The following is a 24,433-nucleotide window of genomic DNA, read 5'->3' as shown; positions in this document are numbered from 1 at the left end:
CAGATCGTGAATACTCCTCCATGTCTGCTGAATGGTGGGAACCCTATCCTAGAAGCAGTGAAAAATTTCAGTTAGTGGGGCACCATGAACAGAATTGTGTTTTTGAGGGATAACTCCTGGTTTGTGATGGAGAATCATTGTAGGAGAGCAAGGGAGGCCAGTTGGGAGACTGTTATGCTATTCCAGTTGAGCAATGGTTAGGGTTGTTTTTTTTTTTATTATACTTTAGGTTTTAGGGTACATGTGCACAATGTGCAGGTTTGTTACATATGTATCCATGTGCCATGTTGATTTCCTGCACCCATTAACTCGTCATTTAGCATTAGGTATATCTCCTAATGCTATCCCTCCCCCTCCCCCCACCCCACAACAGTCCCCAGAGTGTGATGTTCCCCTTTCTGTGTCCATGAGTTCTCATTGTTCAATTCCCACCTATGAGTGAGAACATGCGGTGTTTGGTTTTTTGTCCTTGCGATAGTTTACTGAGAATGATGTTTTCCAGTTTCATCCATGTCCCTACAAAGGACACGAACTCATCATTTTTTATGGCTGCATAGTATTCCATGGTGTATATGTGCCACATTTTCTTAATCCAGTCTATCGTTGTTGGACATTTGGGTTGGTTCCAACTCTTTGCTATTGTGAGTAGTGCCACAATAAACATACGTGTGCATGTGTCTTTATAGCAGCATGATTTATAGTCCTTTGGGTATACACCCAGTAATCGGATGGCTGGGTCAAATGGTATTTCTAGTTCTAGATCCCTGAGGAATCGCCACACTGACTTCCACAATGGTTGAACTAGTTTACAGTCCCACCAACAGTGTAAAAGTGTTCCTATTTCTCCACATCCTCTCCAGCCCCTGTCGTTTCCTGACTTTTTAATGATTGCCATTCTAACTGGTGTGAGGTGGTATCTCATTGTGGTTTTGATTTGTATTTCTCTGATGGCCAGTGATAATGAGCATTTTTGCATGTGTCTTTTGGCTGCATAAATGTCTTCTTTTGAGAAGTGTCTGTTCATGTCCTTTGCCCACTTTTTGATGGGGTTGTTTGTTTTTTTCTTGTAAATTTGTTTGAGTTCATTGTAGATTCTGGATATTAGCCCTTTGTCAGATGAGTAGGATCCAAAAATTTTCTCCCATTCTGGAGGTTGCCTGTTCACTCTATGGTAGTTTCTTTTGCTGTGCAGAAGCTCTTTAGTTTAATTAGATCCTATTTGTCAATTTTGGCTTTTGTTGCCATTGCTTTTGGTGTTTTAGACATGAAGTCCTTGCCCACGCCTATGTCCTGAATGGTATTGCCTAGGTTTTCTTGTAGGATTTTAATGGTCTTAGGTCTAACACTTAAGTCTTTAATCCATCTTGAATTAATTTTTGTATAAGGTGTAAGGAAGGGATCCAGTTTCAGCTTTCTACATATGGCTAGCCAGTTTTCCCAGCACCATTTATTAAATAGGGAATCCTTTCCCCATTTCTTGTTTTTGTCAGGTTTGTCAAAGATCAGATAGTTGTAGCTATGCGGCATCATTTCTGAGGGCTCTGTTCTGTTCCATTGATCTATGTCTCTGTTGTGGTACCAGTACCATGCTGTTTTGGTTACTGTAGCCTTGTAGTATAGTTTGAAGTCAGGTAGTGTGATGCCTCCAGCTTTGTTCTTTTGGCTTAGGATTGACTTGGCAATGCGGGCTCTTTTTTGGTTCCATATGAACTTCAAAGTAGTTTTTTCCAATTCTGTGAAGAAAGTCATTGTTAGCTTGATGGGGATGGCATTGAATCTATAAATTATCTTGGGCAGTATGGCCATTTTCATGATATTGATTCTTCCAACCCATGAGCATGGAATGTTCTTCCATTTGTTTGTATCCTCTTTTATTTCATTGAGCAGTGGTTTGTAGTTCTCCTTGAAGAGGTCCTTCACATCCCTTGTAAGTTTGATTCCTAAGTATTTTATTCTCTTTGAAGCAATTGTGAATGGGAGTTCACTCATGATTTGGCTCTCTGTTTGTCTGTGATTGGTGTACAAGAATGCTTGTGATTTTTGTACATTGATTTTGTATCCTGAGACTTTGCTGAAGCTGCTAATCAGCTTAAGGAGATTTTGGGCTGAGACAATGGGGTTTTCTAGATATACAATTATGTCATCTGCAAACAGGGACAGTTTGACTTCCTCTTTTCCTAATTGAATACCCTTTATTTCCTTCTCCTGCCTGATTGCTCTGGCCAGAACTTCCAGCACTATGTTGAATAGGAGAGGTGAGAGAGGGCATCCCTGTCTTGTGCCAGTTTTCAGAGGGAATGCTTCCAGTTTTTGCCCATTCAGTATGATATTGGCTGTGGGTTTGTCATAGATAGCTCTTATTATTTTGAGATACGTCCCATCAATACCTAATTTATTGAGAGTTTTTAGCATGAAGGGCTGTTGAATTTTGTCAAAGGCCTTTTCTGCATCTACTGAGATAATCATGTGGTTTTCGTCTTTGGTTCTGTTTATATGCTGGATTACATTTATTGATTTGCGTATGTTGAACCAGCCTTGCATCCCAGGGATGAAGCCCACTTGATTATGGTGGATAAGCTTTTTGATGTGCTGCTGGATTCAGTTTGCCAGTATTTTATTGAGGATTTTTGCATCAATGTTCATCAAGGATATTGGTCTGAAATTCTCTTTTGTGGTTATGTCTCTGCCAGGCTTTGGTATCAGGACGATGCTGGCTTCATAAAATGTGTTAGGGAGGATTCCCTCTTTTTCTATCGATTGGAATAGTTTCAGAAGGAATGGTATCAGTTCCTCCTTGTACCTCTGGTAGAATTCGGCTGTGAATCCATCAGGTCCTGGACTCTTTTTGGTTGGTAAGCTATTGATTATTGCCACAATTTTTTTCAGCACCACACCACACCTATTCCAAAATTGACCACATAGTCGGAGTAAAGCTCTCCTCAGCAAATGTAAAAGAACAGAAATTATAACAAACTGTCTCTCAGACCACTGCGCAATCAAACTGGAACTCAGGATTAAGAAACTCACTCAAAACCGCTCAACTACATGAAAACTGAACAACCTGAATGACTATTGGGTACATAATGAAATGAAGGCAGAAATAAAGATATTCTTTGAAACCAACGAGAACAAAGACACAACATACCAGAATCTGTGGGACACGTTCAAAGCAGTGTGTAGAGGGAAATTTATAGCACTAAATGCCCACAAGAGAAAGCAGGAAAGATCCAAAATTGACACCCTAACATCACAATTAAAAGAACTAGAAAAGCAAGAGCAAACACATTCAAAAGCTAGCAGAAGATTAGAAATAACTAAAATCAGAGCAGAACTGAAGGAAATAGAGACACAAAAAACCCTTCAAAAAATCCATAATCCAGGAGCTGATTTTTTGAAAAGATCAACAAAATTGATAGACCACTAGCAAGACTAATAAAGAAGAAAAGAGAGAAGAATCAAATAGATGCAATAAAAAATGAAAAAGGGGATATCACCACCGATCCCACAGAAATACAATCTACCATCAGAGAATACTACAAACACCTCTATGCAAATAAACTAGAAAATCTAGAAGAAATGGATAAATTCCTCGACAAATACACCCTCCCAAGGCTAAATCAGGAAGAAGTTGAATCTCTCAGTAATTGTTAGGGTTTGACCCAGGGCAGCAGCAGTGGAGATGGATGAAAGAGGCAGACTGGGGAAATGCTAAGGGAGTAGACATGAGACAAGCAGGGATCAGGATGGGCAACAGAGACAGGAGTCTGGGTTTGGGGCTTAGGTCGTGATATAGATGGTGATGCCATTCTCCAAGAAGGAAGGTTGGCAGAGGCTGGTCTGTAGGTGAAGGAAGAAATAAAAAGGATAAGATCATGACTTAAGCTTTGTACACTGGGCTTGAACTTTCCAAGGGCTGAGAAGATTTTACCTTAAAAGGAGTTGAGTTGATATTGATCTCATCTTTAATAGGACTCGACAGTCCAGATGACATCAACTACTGCCTTCCTAAAAAAGGTGTTGCTCATTAAGGAGATAGAAACCATTCAGCAATTCCAGGAAAGATCTCTGCAATCTTTAACACTTCCAGAAGATGTAGTCATTTCCACATTATCATTCTTTCCCTCTGTCCACTTGATAATGTTGAGGGTTGTGTTGGCAATAGGACAGATGACAACAAAGATTGACATGTAAATGGCTTTGTCCTGGGGCTTAATGTCTAATTCCTTAACATGATTTCTGATCTAAAATATCCTCCTAAGATGTCCAGAAAATTTAAAAAATATATTTTCTATTGTGCCTGAAGTGAATTCAAATCTCAGATAATGATGTTACTGCTATTCTTAAGTTCCAGGAATGACTGCTGCCACATTTTAGTCAACTAAGGGCTACTGTCATAGTCAGAGCTACTTTTTCTTTCTTTCCTATCTCTTGTATTGACGTAGCAAGTATACTTATAGAAGTCATAGAAAGCCAACACAATAGAGTTGTTCTTGTTAAGTATTTTTAGAAGGCCTCCTTAACACTTTGTCTTCTTTTTGTTCATTGAACTTATCTTCCTTTACATAAAATATAGTTGTTTAAAAGGAAGAAATGAGGGAACGATTTGTGGATATGCAGGGAGTCCATAGATGTCCCAGAATCCACAGGGCACTATCTCTCCTGTCTTTTCCCTCTACCTCTGTGACTTCCTTTTGCACACATTCTCACCCACTCAACCTTTTAGCACTATCTCTGTAAAGTCCAGCTCAAAACCATAGCCTTTCTCCTTCCCCAGATATGCAAGCCCAGAGCAATCCTCTGATCTTCTGCAACATCAGGACTATAACTCCTTTAGCCTTTAATTGCCAATATTGAGTATGAAATATCATCTTTCTATGTGCATATCTGCCTCCCTAATAGAGTATAAGTCTCTGGAGGGCAGAGATCCTCTCATTTGTCTCTTTACACACTTTGTGCATGTAGTAACTGGCCCTTGATAAATTACTTCCATGATAAGCTTGACCCTTGTTCTCCCAGGCTAAGCCCTAGAGGTCACCAGATACTTTGTGGCTACACTCTGGCCTTCCTGCTGTTTACATCCAGGCTTCCTTCTAGCTCTAGAGGATCTTACACAGTACAGAGTTACTGAATTAAGCTACTTCCTTTCTTAATCACTTCATTCATTTCATTTATTCTTCCTTGTATTTACTTTGTGGCTAATCTCTGGCTTTCCTGCTGCTTACATCCAGGCCTCCTTCTAGCTCTAGAGGATCTTACCATAGTACAGAGTCACTGAATAAGCTACTTCCTTTCTTAATCACCCTGTTCATCTCATTTATTTCTCCCCACGGATGAGCCACTCTTTCTAATTTGTATCATATTTATTAACTCTCTATCTTCCAGTAACACAACACACACATCTTGAGGCTACACAAAGTCTTGATAAATGGGATACACTACTACTCTCAGAAGGAAATCAACCACCATAAAAGTTAATGTGCTTGCCCCATAAAGAAAAATCTTCCCGACACAAAATGGTAGCTTGAAAATTGGTGTATTCGTTTTATGACCTCCTTTATTAGACAGAATGATGCCTTGTTTGATTTCTAAAATTTGTTTAGGATCATTAGCAATGGGCTCCTGGGTGTCACTGACAACTTATACATTAGCTTTGCACACAAGTCCTAGAAATGAGACCAAGGAAACTGCAGGTTTTATTCCTTCTAGGGTATAATTTTTTCTCTCTTTCTCCAACTGGTACCTGAATATTTCTCAAATAATTTATATTTTCAGATTTTACAAACATCTCAGCAAGACTATATTAGTTTATTGACCCCATTTTGCAAAAGGGAAGGCAGTTACCAATAGTAGGAGGCTCTTTGGGGTCACTATGGTTTCTTAGATGAGTTGATATCAGACCTGAGCTCTAATATGACCCTATCTAATTTCTTTTCTCTATTAGGTAGTTTCCTCTGTCCTAAAAAAAAAAAAAATAGGAAGAGAAGTTTACTAGCTTGCCCCTCTTGTGTGCCTCTGGCTGTCAGAAATAGAATTTGAAAGAGTAGATGAGAAAATGTGAGAAAACCTGTTTACTGAAAACTGTTCCTATCTTCTCAGGTTTTTTATCTCTGGCCACAAAGAGTGATTGGGAGAAAACATACTCCAAATAAGTTTTTCTTTCAACTCCTCCTTAACTCTCAAGGCCGTAATTGCCACCCCCTGCCCTCCCTCCCTGGCATCACCACTCTGCTAATACAAACGTGATATTTTACATTTGCTTCTAGCTTTGGTTTCTTTTTAGCAATAATATGTCTTGAGTGGAATGAGATTTTTTTCCTCCTTTTTTTTTTTTTTTTTTTTTTTGAGACGGAGTCTCACTCTGTCGCCCAGGCTGGAGTGCAGTGTCAAGATCTCGGCTCACTGCAAGCTCTGCCTCCTGGGTTCACGGCATTCTCCCGCCTCAACCTCCCGAGTAGCTGGGATTGCAGGCGCCCACCACCATACCTGGCTAATTTTTTGTATTTTTAGTAGAGACGGGGTTTCACCATGTTAGCCAGGATGGTCTTGATCTCCTGACCTCGTGATCCGCCCACCTTGGCCTCCCAAAGTGCTGGGATTACAGGCGAGAGCCACTGCACCTGGCTTTTTCCTCTATTTTTAAAATTTTATTATTATTATTATTATTTGAGATAGAATCTTGCTCTGTCACCCAGGCTGGAGTGCAGTGGCACTGTCTTGGCTCACTGCAACCTCTGCCTCCTCTGTTCAAGCAATCCTCCTGCCTCTGCCTCCAGAGTAGCTAGGATTATAGGTGCATGCCACCAAGCCTGGCTGATTTTTTTATTTTTAGTAGAGACAGGTTTTCCCCATGTTGGTCAGGCTGGTCTCGAACTCCTGACCTTATGTGATCCATCCACCTCAGCCTCCCAAAGTGCTGGGATTACAGGCATGTGATATTTTAATTGAGCATTTCCTATGTGCCAAATAATGTGGTCAGAGATTATTTTCTAATAAGGGAGTAAAATTTGCACTGTTAACTATGCTAGTAATACTTTCTGGGCTACAACAAAATTGTTATCAGTTTCTAGCTACTTAATGATGAGGTCAGATTTGATAAGTTCAGGAGTTGTTTGAACTTCAGAGAAGGTTGATCCAGTGGCTCAATGTTGTCCTCAATGAACGGATTTTTCTGCCTTTCATCTTAAGGCTGTCATCCCCATCGTATCAATGTGGCTGAACTGTTTCAAGCTTTACATCCACAGAGCAAACCATCCAGGAGAGATATTTTTCTTGTCAACCATTTCAGAAAAGGCCACAGAGCCATCTCTAAATCAATGACCATGGCTAGGCAGTGGGTGTGTTGATCAGCTGAAGCAAATGAGAGCCCATCTCTAGAACTCTGGGTGAGAACAGCTTCTTCCCAGATATATAACATAAGGCAGGGGGGAAAGGTGAACACTTGAACAATAATGTGGGATACTACTTGGAAGAGATGGGGAGAGGGGTTAAAAACATCTAGGTAGGCAACCAACAGACCAAACATCTCTAATACACATCCCTATTTTATCATATCCCAGGCCCCAGGCCTGGCCTTATCACATCATCCTTGCGTTACTTGAGAACTTTCCAGCTGAATTCACAAATGCCTCTTCTCTATTTGGTCTGTATTCATTTACTTAGGAATTTCCACACTTCTCTCTGATAAGTTACCTGCTTTTCATCTGTACTTCCTGTATTAGTCTTTTCTCACGCTACTAAGAAAGACATACATGAGACTGGGTAATTTAGAAAGGAAAGAGGTTTAATGGACTCACAGTTCCACATGACTGGGGAAGCCTCACAATCATGGCAGAAGGCAAAAGAGAAATGAAGGCGTGTCTTACATGGCAGCAGGCAAGAGAGCATGTGCAGGGGAACTCCGTTTTATAAAATCATCAGATCTTGTGACATTTATTCACTATCATGAGACCAGCATGGGAAAGACCCGCCCCCATGATGCAATTACCTCCCACCAGGTCCCTCCCATGACACGTGGGAATTTTGGGAGCTAGAGTTAAAAATGAGATTTGGGTGGGGACACAGCCAAACCATATCACTTTCTTTTCTTTGACATGTCCTGGGATTCTGTTTGCCTTCCAGTCCTCTTTGCAGTACAGATTAGACCTTCCCTCCCCTACTGGTAGGATTATTCCTCAATCTCCTTTCTCTGTTTTTTTTTTTTGTTGTTGTTTTTTTTTTTTTGCAAGCTTTCCCCAGCCACCTGTTAATTCCACATTCCCTATGGTACTCCCCAAACACACCCTTCCATTCCTACTCATCCATCAAGATAAAATGCATGCGATGAAGTCCCATGTTCACATCCCACAACACAGACAGATGGCACCAACAGTAGATGCTCCATATTGTATAGGCGAATGTAAATAGACTTGTGTTTATACTTCCAAAATGGATATGGTATGTTTCTTTCACTTTATCCCCTTTACACTTACAATTTGACCAGCACTGGCTCAAAACTCTATTTCAACAAGTAAGCAAATCATCAAGAACTCCAGTGCCTAAATCTTGAATTTAGCGACTCAAACCAGAACCACCAATCTCATAGTAAAACCTAATCCCATGAGAATCTAATGCAACTTGGGATATGAAAATTATCTTAGTATTCAAATAGCCTCCAAGAGTTGAGATGCTTATCTGATTCTCAAGATTGGAAGTTTCCCCGCTTAGGATCCCAGGATTTGATGATCAGATGTAAAAATCTCTGGTAATTTTGGAACATATTTTGGGCATTTTTTTTAAAAACCCATTATTATTATTATTGTCTAGGATATGCTCCATCCAGACACTCCTCTGGTTTTGGGTCACTTCAGCCAGTGAGTTTTTCCTAAGAACTCTTCCCCATCATTCCAAAGCAGCTCTCAGAAAAATCTCTTTTAGAAATGTAGTTAGAAATGATAGGAGCCATCATAAAGAACAGATGGTTACTTTTTGTGAGAAATAAATGCTTTTAAAACTTCTATTCACAGCATTAACTAAGGAAACTTGTCCAGCCCCTAAGAGTTGCTGAGACTCCTTTCAGTTGGTTCTTTGCTAACATTGATATAAGAGATTTGAGTTCAGTGTAAAAAAAAAAAATCTTTGTAAATCCATTAAAACAATATTGTCAAACAGGGGCTTAGATGCATACGTAGCTGGCTAGGTGGATGGATGGAAATGCAAAAAAGCAAATAAACTAAAATACGAATGTTAAAATCTAGATGGTATGTTTATGGATATTCACTGTCTAATTTTTAAAAATTTTCTATGTTTCAAGATTTTCAAAATAAAATGTTGGGGAGCAAAAGTATCTTGAAGAAAAAAGAGATGGACCAGATGAGGGAGAGGTGGTACACTGACACACCTTTGGAAGAAGCCTACAGACTATAGGGAGAAGTCCATATAAGCATGGCATTATGGGGTGAAGATTGGAAGCTCTAATTGGGCAAAACAAGAGAAGAACAGACATAATAGTTCCTGTGAGAAACTGTCAGAAGTACAGCTAGCGGCATATAAATGCCTTCTCTCACTGTTCCTCCCATTACAATCAAAATCCTATTAACAGTCTGTCAGGAGGGAAGAGAAAGTCTTAACTCTGTGCCAAGCACTTTGCCTGGATTACCCCCTTCACTTTTTGCAGGAAGCATGTGTATTTATTTATACTGTGTATTTATTTGCTCGTTGCATTCACAGCATTGCTTACCCCTTTTCCAGCTAGAATCACACTAGTTCTCCTAGGGAGACTCACTCACCATCACTGAATATAGACTTGATGCCCTATCCTACCTGATAAAAGGTGTGGACAAATAACCCAAGTGAATGAGGTCAAGTAGGCACTCTCTCCAGGAAATTCTAATCATGAACACAGTCGGTAATGAATTGAAAATTGTGGAGCTGACAACATAGAGACCTCAAAGAATGTTTTCATTAGTGCCTGCTACCTGGATCCTTTGGAACTCTCTGGATTCCTGTAATTTTGATTGGGCAGTGTTGCTTCTGTTACTTACAAACAAAGAACTCTTAACTGACAGAGGGAATGTAGCTCCCATCTCAGAAATCAAGAAACCCAGGCTCAGAGGAATTAAGTGTCTTGGCTCATGTCAACATCTGATGTTTGTACCTGAGTCCCTCTGGACTACAAAGTCCATCTTTTATACTGACTCTACTATGCTTCCTCTAACTCTATAGACTGGGTTTAATTCCTGCCTCTGGCACTTACTAGCTGGATAAGTTTGGGTAAGCTGTGTGCCAGTTTTAAATTTTAAATTTTTTGATCTGTAAAATGGATTAAAAATAGTCATGTATCTCACAGAGTTATGGTGAGGATAAAATAAGCTAATTTATGGGTGGTGTTTGGGCATGTGTCTGGCACATAAGTGCTCAATAAATGTCAGCTGTGATGATGATGATATCAGTCAGGGTTCTGGCAAGAAAAAAAGAAGCATCTGAGCAGAGTTTAATGTGAGGCTAATTAGAAAAGCGAGGAGAGGGCGAAGGAGATGAACAAGGGATGGGTGAAGGACCTCAGGGCTAGAAAGAGCAGCAAGCTGTGGACAAGTGCTGCCCAACAAGGCTGGCATCTCTACCTGTGTTTCTAAATTAGTGGCCATGGCAGACACAGCCAACAGTGATTCAGCAAAGTGGGAGCCAGGCGAATAAATACCCTGTTTGTGCCCTCTCAGTTCGCCCTCTATTTTCCTGCCAGGGCCTTGAGTTGGCCAAACCTAACCATAAGCTAAAGACAAAGAAGTCTGGCTGATACAGTCCATGCAGGTCAATGTCTAAGGACAAAAGCAGGCTGCAGAAAGGTAGATATTCAACCTGGAGATACTTCACCACAGCATCCTCTTAGCTAAGTGAAAAACATGTGTCCTCAACACAGGTCACCTCCATCCCATGTTCTCCCAGCCCCTCTGCTGGATGGGGTTCTTTATTTGCAGGAAAGTTTTGAAACAATTTGGGGGTTCAAAGTTCTTAGTCTTGTCTATGTTCCCCTAATGTTCCCATCCTAGGTCTCAAATTTCTACTCTTTTCTCTGCTCCATAACAAAACAGATGTTGATGCAGTTCTCAGATGCTGGGCTGGTCCTCACTCATATCTTTTTCAAGGTGGTTGGTAAGCAGCTCTTTTAAAGCTGCCATTAAGGTTCTCTGATATTATACTTGTGCCCAAATGGACCTACAAAGCTTTTAATTTTTCCTTTCATCTGTGTACATTATCTAGGACTCACAGAAACACCAGTCACACCACAATCTTGATAATTACCATTGTCACCGTAGCAACTAAGGACTCTAGCTAATTGATCTTTCAACACCTTGCCCTCTACTTGCATTGCATCCCAATCTCTGCTACTAGGAATGATTTGAGTAACATAGCGTGGATTATCCATATCCCATTTTCTTCTGTCAGGAAGCCTCCTTGCTCTCATCAAATATGTTAGCAATTTGTATCAGTTTTCTATTGCTGCTGTAACAAATTACTACAAATTTATTGGATTAAAACAACTCACATTTATTATCCTTCAGCTATGCAGGTCAAAAGTCTGGATACAGGTCCCACTGGGCTAAAATCAAGGTGTCAAAAAGACAGCATTCTTTCTAGATACCTTAGGGGATAATCTGTTTTGTTGACTTTCCCATCTTTAGAGGCTGCCTGCATTCTGTGGCTCATGGCCTTCCATCTTCAAAGACAGTAATGGCTGTTCAGTCTTTCCTACATCACGTCACTCTGACACTGACTCTGCTGCCTCCCTCTTCCACTTTTAAGGACTCTTTTGATTGCATTGGGTAATCAAAACCCGGTTAACCAAGATAATCTCTATATTTAGGTCAGCTGATTAGCAACCTTAATGCTATCTGCAAACTTAATTCCCCTTTGTCATGTGACATAATCTAGTCACAGGCTCCAGGGATTAGGACATGGGCATCTTTTGAAGGCCATTATTCTGCCTACCACACAATACCATCCCAATACCATTGTAAGAGTCTGTTTCCTGAGGCCATTTCTAAAGGTACTATTCTATTTGTCTGGGTTCTATCAGGAAACAAATGGCACGCTCAAAAGGAATGATTGGAGAACATTTGCTGAAGAGACAATTGCAAAAATGTGGGCAGGGGAAAGGAAATCCATGAGGGATAATGAAGCACCTGAAAGACAATGACAGCAGGAAGGGTCAGGGATTGGGGGAAGCAGTTAGCAGGACCAGGTGATGGCTGTGCCTTAGGTAAAGGATCACAGCCAGTGCCAAGCCATAGCCCAGCAGGGAAGTGACCAGGGGAACAGATACCTGAATCTCTCCTTCTACCTTTTGATCTCCTTCCAGTGCTGCCGATTGGCCAAACCTGCACAAGGCAGAAGGCAAAGGAGCAGAGTTGATGTAGCCAAAGAAAGTCAGCATCCTAGGGCATGAAGCAGGTGGGGAAGGGTGAATAATAGATCTATGGAGCCAACAGACTATAACCTGCATATTATTTAACTAAATAATTTCTACTAAAAGGTAAATGGGACTACCACCCAGCATGGCACTTGTATTTTAAAATAGCCAGCCTAACTCAAATTAATCTATAAGTAGAAGTTATGGGGAAGTATTTTTGAGCAGCAAAGCCTAAAGCGAGTCCTATCTATTAATAGTAAGTTCCACTATAGAATGTGTACATCAACAACTAATAAAAATAAAGAGGTAGCACATCTATACAGAAATACGGGATGTCAGTTATTTTATCCTTTTTAATGAAGGAAGAATCACATGAATTTATTCCTTCACTACCATGAACTAAAAGGGATTTCATTCCATCACAGTGATGATAGCACCAACTCATAGGATGTAGCCATGAATATACCGTAATTTTTCCATCATTTGACAAGGACTTTATAAATAAACATAGTGGTGGTCATCACATTCAGGATAAAATGCTGGTCTGGCAGTGCATGTAGGTTACATGAACACTTTTTCATTTTGCCAGTAAGGTTACTCAGACACATGACACTATATTTTCCAATAACTACAGCACAGGTATACGTCCAAAAAGTAGGTCTGAAAGTAAAGGAGCTGATATGCATGTTTCTGTCACTCATGTTCCATGTGCATAAAAAAATGACAAACCAACCCAACAAAACCCACCAGCTCGGCCAAGTATGTGCTCAGGGAAAGGAGTTTCCTTCACAGTGGAGAATTTTCCAGTGAGAGACAGACACAACTGTAGAGGAAAGAGCATTTCAGTAAACAGGAGAGTCTTCTAGGGAAAACTCTGTGCAGAATTAATTCTTTTTCCTTCCTCAAACCACAGAGGCCTATAAATTCCTACCTCCAAAGTGTCTGGAAGGGTAGGATGTTACAGAGAGCAGTTGCTGTCTTAGTCCAAGTGAAGTTCAGGGAAGAATTACCCTTCCCAAGACTTCCACATGGCATATACATTTGGAAAAATTTCAATGGTAAAGAAATAGAGTATTTAGACATGTAACAACTGAAGTCTGGATTATGGAGGTCAAACTAAACTCCTGCACTGTATGTTTTTAAAAAATGTTAAGAACAATGCATCCTTATTATTCTAAAATTTCTAAGCAGTACAGAACCATATAAAGTGAAAACCAAAAGTTTTCTCCTTCTCCTCTTTCTCTCCCTCCTTCCTTCTCTTCCTTCCTCTCTCTTCCCTCTCTCTGGCTCTCTCTCTCTCTCTCTCATTTTTATTCTCTATATATCTATCTCCAGCTACTTACACACACAGGAATATGGTTATAGATACTCCTCTAAAACTTTAGAAGATCTGTTTTTAAGGCAGGGTCATCAAAATGGAGGGGAATACCAGATTTACCATGGCATGGAATACCATATGAGAATTTCTATGTATTTTAACTAATCCTATTTTATAGCTACTTGGGAGTATGTTATGTGAGTTAGACAGTACTATACCATATGCATAAAAATTACGTATGTACAAATATTGACATATTGAAGGTGCATGTATGAAACATTTTTCTGACCAAAGTGCCTGATTAAAAAATTTAGAGACCATTGCTGTAAGAAACTGAAATGTAAACATTTAAATAACATTAAGAGTATCCATCAGCTAATGTGTCAGCTAATAAAAGGAATATTTATAAGGTGCTTACAATGTTCCAGCTGTTCTCCTTGCATTATGTCTTATTTACTATGCACAATGGCCCTATCAGGGAGGTACTATTATTTCCCCAACTTCTCAAAGAGAGAAAGTGAAGCACAGGAGTTTAGTAGATTGCCCAAAGTTACACAGCTGGAAAATGGTCCTCACAGGAACCAAACCCAGGTCTTTCTATCTAAAGATGCAGTGATCCTCACACTACTCCAGAAGTGACTCTACCGTAGACTAAGGTAGAATTAAAAGGCTGCAACAGGAAGAGAGAAGATGGAAAGCCCCTGATTGACAAAAGAAGAGGGACAGAGTCAAGAAAGACATCCTATCCCAGGCACACCTGCCCTACCGATGGGGAGGTAGCAGTTAATACCAGGATCCATGCTACAATTCTGCTGCGACTTTATAATGTAATTTCAATCTACATATAATCCCTCTGTGTGGCAGATTATGTTTTCCAAAGACATTGGCACAATACATTTCATCCTGCATGCACTTCCTACAAGATATTGCTCTTCTTCCATAAAAATGTGTAGTCCATCTTTTCTCCTCCTTATAAAAAACTATGCAGCCATAAAAAAGAATGAGTTCATGTCCTTTGCAGGGACATAGATTAAGCTGGAAACCATTATTCTCAGCAAACTAACAAGGAACAGAAAACCAAACACCGCATGTTCTCACACATATGTGGCAGTTGGACAGAGAGAACACATGGACACATGGAGGGGAACATCACACACCAGGGCCTGTTGGTGGGTGGAGGATAAGGGGAGGGAGAGCATTAAGACAAATACCTAATGCATGGGGGGCTTAAAACCTAGATGACGGGTTGATAGGTGCAGCAAACCAGTATGGTGCATGTATACCTATATAACAAACCTACACATTCTGCACATGTAGCCCAGAACTTAGTTAAAAAAAAAAAAACTAAATAAAAAAACCTTTAAAACTAATCAATGAGTCCAGTAAAGTTGCAGGATACAAAATCAACATACAAAAATCATCTTCATTTCTTTACACTAACAACAACCTATCTGAAAAAGTGATCAAGGAGACAATCTCACTTACAGTAAAATCAAAAAGAATAAAATACTTACGAATAAATTTAATGAAGAAGTGAAAGATCTGTACACTGAAAACTATAAAACATTGATGAAAGAATTGAAGATGACACAAATAAATGGAAAAATCTATGTTCATGGATTAGAAGAATTAATACTGTTAAAATTAAATTGCATTCTACCCAAAGTAATATACAGATTCAGAGTGACTATGGGAGATGATGGATGTGCTAACTTGCTTGACTGCAGTAATCATTTCACTATGGATATGTGTACCAAAGCATCATGTTGTATACCTTAGGTGTATATAAGTAAACACACACACACACACACGCACACACACACACACAAAGGTGTTCATTTTCTCACCCCTCTTGAATCTGGAAGGCCTGTGACTATGGTGAAAGTGATGCTATGTGACTGCCAAATAGGTTATAAAAAGTGATACAGTTTCCACCTGGACCTCATAAAGTTCATTTCTGTTATGCAGGCGCCATGTTGTGAGGAAACCCAGATCACATTAAGAGGCCACAAGTAAGTGTTCCAACCGACAGACCCTGCTAAGGTCTCAGCTGACAGCTAGCATCAACTGCCAGACAAGTGAGTGCAAGATGACTCTCACCCCAGCCATCATTTGACTGCAACACATAAGAGATCTTGGGCAAGAGCTGCCTGGCTGAGCACAGTCCATCCCCAAAACATGAGAGATAATAACGGAGTGATTGTTGTTCTGAGCCACTAGGTTTGGGGTGATCTGTTGCACAGCAATAGATAAGGAGAACACCGTTGTGCCCCCTGTGGTCATGTAAGGACAAGAAATCACCAGAAATAAAAAAGCCCTCCTAGTGGGTGGTCCTGAATATAACCACACTTTTCCTTCAGGTCTTCCCCTTTGGGTTGCTTTTGGTCTTTGTGGATTCAGCTTCTGCTGAAGCCTGGGAGACCCTCTATCCCATAGCTTCCTTCTCCCTTTCTCTTTCTTTTCTATCCTCTGTCCTTCCTACTCAGTGGAACATGTTCCTGGCTCCATCTGGGAAGGTCCCAGTAGATCCATCCACGTGGAGGTTCTACCTGGAGTGCATGGTGGAATTAAGCTGAGGCCTTTGGTATTTTTCAAGTAGTCTCTAGAAGACAAATAAACCTCTCTTATTTAACATGGATTGCTTCTCATCCCATAATACAGATCTCCCTTCCTGCCTACCAGACATGAGGAAAAAGCCCTTCCAGTCACAAATAGAGTAACTTTTAGTAAACATATATAACCTGTCTCTTGTTCAGGGTCTATTCTTTTCCCCAGACTAACTCCTCCAGCTAGTCTCTCAGATTGACCTTAGACACTGCCTCCTAAAGGAAAGCTTCCCTGACTCACTCCCTGAACCCTGAGACTGTGGCTGTGGCTGCATCTGTGGTAGGTTTCCAGCCTAGGTTCCACTAACATCTTAAACACCCTCTACTTGAATTATATTGCAGTTGCCTGTTGCTGTCTCTTTCCCTCATTGGACTGTAAGCCCTTTGAGGGCAGGGATGTGTTTCAGTTATTCATTATTGTATCATCTAGTACCAGGCAGTCCCTGATACCAAGACTTTTCTGATAAAAGAATGAATTTTAGAAATCCCAGTGCCATTCCCTCTCCTTCAGATCAAGTGAATATCTACACCATTTTTAATGACCTCTGAAAGGCATCCTAGTAGTTTGCCTGATATGTACTTCTGATACTCTGATTCATAATTGTAGAATTCAACGAATCAAAAGTTCACCAAAACAAAAATACCCACTGTAGAGTGATGGACATCTTATCACTTCTTAAAGCACTGCTTCCCATTTTTTTGAACATCTCAGATTGCCAGAAAGGCCTTTTACACATTCAGAATGGGTCTGTATTCTTGTCATTTACACCGTATTGGCCCCAATTCTATTGGTCTTTAAAACAACCTAGATTTAATCTTAGTCTTTATATTCTACTCTGTAAAACACTCCCTTCATTAAAACAGAAATTCTCTCACAAAAGGATAATGCATTAAGTTGGTTAATATTTGGCTCAAAAATGCTGATCAAGGCAGGCATGTTTTAAAGAGGAATTAGTGTGCTCTGTGGAAGAAGGATTAATTTGGAGTATAGGGTGGATGGAGAGGGAGCCTCAATGCTCAGAAAGGCAGGAGCCTGTGAGCATCTGGAATTCTCTAATGGGATAAGGAGTCCCAGGAGAGCGATATGGTCGAATACCAAACCCAGGCTTTATCTATTTAACCACATCACTAATGGACTGCCCAGGATGTGGGAGGTTGACCAGCAGCCCCACCTGTTTTGAGAAGCCCACCCCCCTCAGGCTCTGTGACTGAGCCTGGAGCACACATACAAGGGTCTGTGAAATAAGGCTCATGACACAGCCAGCCTCCTGGTGTTCTGGGGAATTTCAGCTATTTTGGGGCAGGGGCTGTAAGCATTGTGTTATCTGGAGGTATTTCTGATAAATATCCAAGATTAGTATCTTTGTTCAGGAGGGGGTAGGAATAGGGAGAAGTCCTAGTTGTCTTCATCACCCTGGAATTCCCAACGCTAGCTCAACGTTTAGAAAGAAATCCAGTTCCTGGCATCCTGAGCATTGAATGTGCTCCAGGGAGCCAATCCAATCTCGAGTGCAGGAAAATCGTACCAGGACAATTTCAAAAGCTTATAATTGATATCACTTGGGTGGCTCTGAAAAATGACAGTTTTGTAAGATATAAAGTCTTTTTTGGAATATATTATTCAAAAACCCAGCATTTCTGTGGTTTGTATATTTGGTTTTGTGGAGGTATTTCTCCTCTTCCAGACCATGTGAAGACTTGAAAAGAAGAGAAAATATATAGAATAAGAATCAGTTCTAAACTACTCATTGATTTACTAAGGAGAAATGTGAGTGATTTAAGTCCCTGGGGTTGGAAGGTCTCCTTCTCCCGGTGCTGAGAAAAGCAAGTATCACTTGTTCTCCACCCCCCCACCTCCCGTTGGTGCTGGTAAATTTCCCAGAGAATGCGGAACAGCTGCTTCCCAAGTCAGGGTCCTTGAAAAGGGCTCAGTCATCAGCTATGGAATCAGCTGTTTGTTTCCTTCCCCCAACTAGGAAGACACTAGAAAATCAAGAAATTTAAATATCCTTTGTTTAAGGACAAGAGTGGGAAAATGTGATTCTTTTCGGTTTCTTTTTAAGTCTTTTTTTTTTCTTTTTTTTTTTTTTTTGAGATGTAGTTTCGCTCTTGTTGCCCAGGCAGGCACTCCGTGGTAATTTTCTTCTTACCTTGCTGTCTTCCCTTTGGCTTACTCATTTCTCACTGCATGTTTCTTAAAAGTGGTGTTCCCCTGGGATCTAGATTTGGCTTTCTTTTCCTTGGAAAACCTCACCTCAAGTAGTCTGGTCCATTCCTGTAGCTTCAGTTACCAGATGTATGCCTATGACTCCCAACTCTTTATTCTCTCCCTGATGGTGTCTCTCCAGCTCAAGACCTAAAGACCTCCTGGCATTTTCATGTGAATGGTCCAGAGATTCCTCTAACTTATATCTCAGACTGAGCTCTCCACTTTCTCATTCCTTCTCTCAACAAGCTCTATCTCCTACATTCCCACCACCATGCAAGTATTTGCCCAAAACAGAAACATAGACCCCTCCCCCATCATCCATATCAAGTTTTAATCAATTTTTGTCAGTTGTTCCTACTTAATCCTCTAGAATTTTTTCACTTTTCCCTATCTGTTCTGCCACTTCCTTAGTTCAAGTCATCGTCATCTTCCATCTCCTAATGGATTGCTCTGCCCTTTGTTTTACCCCTCGTCTGTTCATCCATTACCCACACTGCAAGCTACATGACCTTTCTTTAGATAAAACTTGGCCATGTTACTCCCAAACCTTCAAAGGGATTTGAGGGTAAAATCCATATACCTTGGAATGGCATGCAAGGCCCTGCAAGATATAAGGGTTCTGCCAGTTTCTCCTGACCCATCCTTCCCCATTCCTCTCTCATGCCGCAATCATGTTGAACTGCCTTCCACAAGGCTACAACTCTCTCTGGCCTCTGGACCTTTGTAAATGCTCTTTTTTAGATTCAGACTACCTCTCTACACCATAAACTTGCCTATTTTTCAAGGCTTGTAACGGATCACAACTTCATCGAGTAGATTCTTACAGGTATTGAAATCTGGGCTAAGACCTATTGTGTGCTTTACCGAATCTTCCATAACATCTTTTTTTTCTTTTTTTGAGATGGAGTCTGACTCTGTCGCCCAGGCTGGAGTGCAGTGGCATGGTCTCTGCCCAGTGCAACCACTGCCTTCTGGGTTCAAGTGATTCTCCTGCCTCAGCCTCCCAAGTAGCTGGGATTACAGGCGCCTGCCACCACACCCAGCTAATTTTTGCATTTTTAGGAGAGATGGAGTTTCACCATGTTGGCTAGGCTGGTCATGAACTCCTGGCCTCAGGTAATCCACTTGCCTCGGCCTCCCAAAGTGCTGGGATTACAGGTGTGAGCCACCATGCCCGGCCTGTTTCTTTTTAAGTCTTGCCTTCTGCTTCAATGCTGGACACTGAATAGGCGCTCTGCGAAAACTGGTTTTCATAAAATCTTGATACTAACTTAACAGACTATTGTAATGAAAAAAGGAAAATCTATAGGCCACTCCTGGGAAACACAGATTCTAGTTATCCTTATGTAGTAGAATCAGCCCTAAGCCAGTGTTGACTTGCCTAGAATTTCAGAAGTGGGCTATCATTCCATGAAGACCACCCATTCAGTCTGGCGTTAAAGCTCTTTAGTGCTGTTGAGAATCAATCCCTGACAGAGAAAGGCCAATTTCCTGAATGAGAAAACAAAGGGCCATATCAGGCTGAGAGTAGAAAAGAATATCTTCCCATAAGCCCATTCCTAAGGATAGGGTAAGGCTACCCTTAAGGATAGGGTAAGGCTACCCTTTAGTGCTTAATCAAAGAGCAGTGAATGCCAAATAAAGGGAGATTATCTGTTCAAGGAAAGCCACAATGTTGTAGAGCATACAAAATAGTGGCAAATCACTGAATGGTTCACACATGGGTCCATCATCTAGTAATATTAGAGAAATGAAAAGTGGAGCACCTCCACTGGGGTATGTGTGTGTGTGTGTGTATGTCGTGTGTGTGTATATGTGCACGTGTGTGTATAACATTCAGGGTGGCATATTTTCTCTTCTCTTTCCTGCTCTTTCTACCTCTTTCTCAGGATTCTTGGGAATATATATAATACAGGAACAAGCTCTTTAATGCTTTTGCCACAGAGACAATGGATCCTGCCTGACTCCAAAGGAAGGATGGGTGTTGCCTTCTTTCTTTCCTCTCTCTTATCTTTTTCTTTTGTGACCATAGGGTAATTTCTTGTCCGTGCCGAGTTTTATTTTCTCCAGTTAGATTGTTAAAACATTCAGGTTCACTCAGTCTTTCAACTCCACCCATTTTTGTTGTTATATCTCTGACCCACACTCCTATTAGAGGAATAAGTCTAGTCATAAATAATTCCTCATCTGCTAATTCTTTAAAGAAACTAGAAAGAGGAGGATGTGTAATTCGTATTTATTTCTGTATTGTATGAAAGAATCCTAATTCTGGGTACTTCAGGTATTTAAGTGGTACTTGGTGGCTTATTAACAGGGGATGCTTTGGGTAAAACTGGAACCAAGAGATAAAAACGTGTCATCAGGAACCTCTCTTTCCGCTTCTCAACTTCTCTTATATCCACTTTGTTTTATTTTATATGCAGTCTGTACTAATCAGGGTTTGTGGCTGCAAAAATCAGAAGCTAAATCTGGCTAAGCAAAACAGAAAGGGTTTTGATGAGAAGAATCCTGAGTAGTATACAGAATTGAGAGGAAAGGCAGAGAAGCAGTCTTGGAAAGAAAGCAGCCAGTAAAGGAGGCTGAGAAGCAGAGTGCACAGGCAGGAGCAGCTACAGGAAGAGACTCCATCACCATGAGACCCTTGACTGCCACGCATTTGGCACACAGCCGCTGAATTCAACTCTGCTGTTGCCAGAGTACGTGATTTCTCACCATCCCTGAACCTTTGCATCGCTCTCTCCAGATCCATGTGATAAAATATATTCTAACTCCACACTCAGGAACTAGGTAAACAGCCATAAGGAATGTCTGCAGTTACTACTGAGATGCATCTGTTTGAGGCTCACTTTTTACTTTACCCCCATGAACTGCACTCTGACCAGTGGATGACAGTGGCATTCTGGGTCCTCGGGAATAAATATTCAGAGCCAGGTTCCAAATATCCCTCCTCCCCAAGAAGTATTGTACAGTTGCCCTGGTATACATTCATGAATGCCTTTGGGGACTGCTTGGAGATAGAGTCACAGCATGCACTTCAGTAAAGGTTTCTAGGTTGCCCATCATTCAGAATGCTCTGGGATTTGTGAATTGATTCAGGTCTGGGAAATGGGAGAGTCATCCTTGTACAAGTAAGGGCTTTTTTTCTATAGAACTGGAAGGTTTTAGTTAAACAAATCAAATTGAGTTTTAGTTGCTGTCCATGTATTTCAGTTCAGAGACCCTGTGATCAATTAACCACTGTGGTTCAAATCTTCAATTATTCCCACTGGACCTGCTGCCTATTATGGTAGCCACATTCACTTTGTTTCTGCTGGTTAAATGCTGTTATTTGACTTTATGACATCCCAGGATCCTGATATTATGGAAGCCAAGACAATTTTGGCATTCCTCACCCCACCACTGGCTATCGCGAAGTTGCAGAGTGCAGCCACTAGAGTGCTGTTCAAAGGTGTTGGCAAGAGCAACCCTCACCAAGGTATTGGATGAGCTTGGTGATATCTGGACCCTCTTGGGGAATGTAATTCAAGGGTGGGTGTGTAGGTTCCCAGTCTAACTCTACTCCAGTATTCCTAATCCCTTAAATCTTTGTTTTTTGTCCTATACATGATTCAGAGGAAGCTTTGGCATATACATATTGTTTTGTTTATGCTGTCATCTCCTAAAGCATTGACTTTGTGTGTATAGTGGAGGCCATATCAGAGCCATATGGGCATTTCAAACCAGAGTAAAGAGGGAAATGCCAAAATTTTTTTTTTTTTCAGACAAGGTCTTGTTCTGTTACCCAGCCTGGAGTACAGTGGTGGGATCATGACTCACTGCAGCCTCAACTTCCTGGGCACAAGCAATCCTCCCACCTCAGCCTCCCACGTAGCTGGGATTATAGGCACACGCCACCATGCCTGGCTAATTTTTGTATTTTTTGTAGAGGCAGAATTTCATCATGTTGCCCAGTCTGGTCTCCAACTCCTAGGCTCAAGCAATCTGCCCACCTAGGCCTCCCAAAGTGTTGGGATTACAGGTATGAGCAATTGCACCCAGTCCCACAACTTTTCAAGTTAAAATTAAACAAGTAGTTGCATGTCTTACTTTTGCTCATATCCTAAACTTTTTCACGTAGTTATTCATATATAGCTGCAAAGAGACCAGGAAATGTGGTTTATATCTGTGTGGTCACATATTTGGGAAGAAGGAAAGAAAAGATTTTGAATAACAACTACCAGTCTGCCAAACAAACTTAAGCAAGAAAACATTTATAGAAGGATATTGAGTAGTTTACAGGATTATTAGAATGCTTCAGAGGTAGGAATATAAAACAGGCAATACCCGAGGGTTTCTAGATAACTGTGAATACAACCAAGTTCATGCCCCAGAAATGGTCTGGTTAAGATGCTACTGCAGATGAATACTTGTTTCAGGTATGTCTGGAAGTGCCATAACTGAACATTTCCTGCTGTTGTTGGAATTTTCACTCCAGCATTTTTGTGTAGTTAATCACTATTTTTGCAGTTTTACATCACAACCTTAATATCTGAAATAGTGGGTAGGAGAGTCACATTGACAAGACAGTCTGATTGAGTCACAGCTTTCAGGGGTAAGGAGAAAGAATGTTTGGTCTTAGCTGGGCACGATGGCTCACACCTGTAATCCCAGCACTTTGGGAGGCTGAGGTGGGTGGATCACGAGGTCAGGAGTTCAAGACCAGCCTGGCCAAGATGGTGAAATCCCATCTCTACTAAAAATGCAAAAATTAACCCAGTGTGGTGGCAGGCACCTGTAATCCCAGCTACTCGGGAGGCTGAGGCAGAGAATTGCTTGGACCTGGGAGGCGGAGGTTGCAGTGAGCAGAGATCACACCACTGCACTCCAGCCGGTGACAGAGTGAGACTCTGTTTCAAAAAAAAAAAGAAAGAAAGAAAAAAATGTTTGATCTCTTTTATTATTAGAGTGAGTGTCAGGACCCTGCCTCCTGCTAAGGGCTACACAGTAGAGATCTCAAATTGGAAGAGGGTTTGGATATTGAGTAGCCCAAGAAAGACAAACCCCTGTTTTATAGACTGTGTCTTTTTAGATAGCAAGCTGTCTGTCAAGAGATCCAGCTCGTATCTTCTCAGCCAGCGACCTCAACAGAAAGAGAATGTCTTTCTACCATTACCCATGTGTTAAGCTCAGGGAAGATGCTGATGTACATGGTTTGGATACTCATTTCTGTACTCATCACTGAGGTCTAAGAGTAGAGTATTTTGATTGACTCTTTCTATGCAAACATGCCCACATTTGTGACTAGGAGTGCTTAGGAAAGCGCTGAAATTGAAAGCCATTCATAATCCGTGAAGTGGGGAGAGGGAGGTTGTCCCAAGGAAGATGCACTGGAAGACAAAACTACAAAGTTCATTTTAGAGTTCTCATAATCATCTGGTTTATCTCTTGACTACCATTTTAAAAAAAACTTACAATACCTTCCTTTCTCAGTTACCTGAATATCACCATAAACCCTCAGATTTCATTACTAATGAAACTTTGGTTTCATCAGGTAGCTCTTTAAAGCTGTGGTAAGGCTTCATCCATGAGGGACTAACTATGGGATTAGCCCTCTGGCCATAAACAACACTAAAACTGCAAAATATATGAGGCAACATTTTTTCAGGCATTTGACAATAGACTGCACAAAACTGCAATAATACTTGAGAGAAGGAAAACTCAAGAGATGAGCCCCACAGTTGCTATATTTGTCGGCCTGTGGACAACTTCAGACTTTGGAGATGCTGAACTGATAGGGATCTTTAGAGCAAGGCAGGGCACCAGAGAGGAAAGAGCTAAACAGAAAGGAGACTCAAAAATCTGGGTAGGGGTTCTTCATGAATCCTTGGCTAAGGCTAGACTGTGCATGTTTAGGATGAGTCCATACTAGGTTTACA

The 24,433-nt window shown here is 40.9% G+C and overlaps 1 long non-coding RNA gene across 6 annotated transcripts in view; it reads left to right on the top strand.

Annotated features, from left to right (window-relative positions):
- The window catches only part of LOC129458599 (uncharacterized), a 182,269-nt gene that overhangs the window by 36,673 nt on the left and 121,163 nt on the right, over window positions 1-24,433 (top strand). For 3 of the 6 annotated variants that reach the window (XR_008649679.2, XR_010114754.1, XR_008649682.2), the window contains exons 2-3: window positions 12,335-12,436; window positions 15,672-15,781. This is a non-coding gene — a long non-coding RNA (uncharacterized lncRNA). Of the gene's footprint in view, window positions 1-10,097; window positions 10,249-11,913; window positions 12,023-12,334; window positions 12,437-15,671; window positions 15,782-22,443; window positions 22,537-23,586; window positions 23,673-24,433 lie in introns of those variants that run through there. The other 3 variants (XR_008649680.2, XR_008649681.2, XR_008649678.2) reach the window with 3 other exon arrangements.

The sequence above is a fragment of the Symphalangus syndactylus genome, chromosome 19 (genome assembly GCF_028878055.3).
Source record: "Symphalangus syndactylus isolate Jambi chromosome 19, NHGRI_mSymSyn1-v2.1_pri, whole genome shotgun sequence".
Classification (NCBI taxonomy): Eukaryota; Metazoa; Chordata; class Mammalia; order Primates; family Hylobatidae; genus Symphalangus; species Symphalangus syndactylus.
This window is presented reverse-complemented; position numbering and strand designations above follow the sequence as displayed.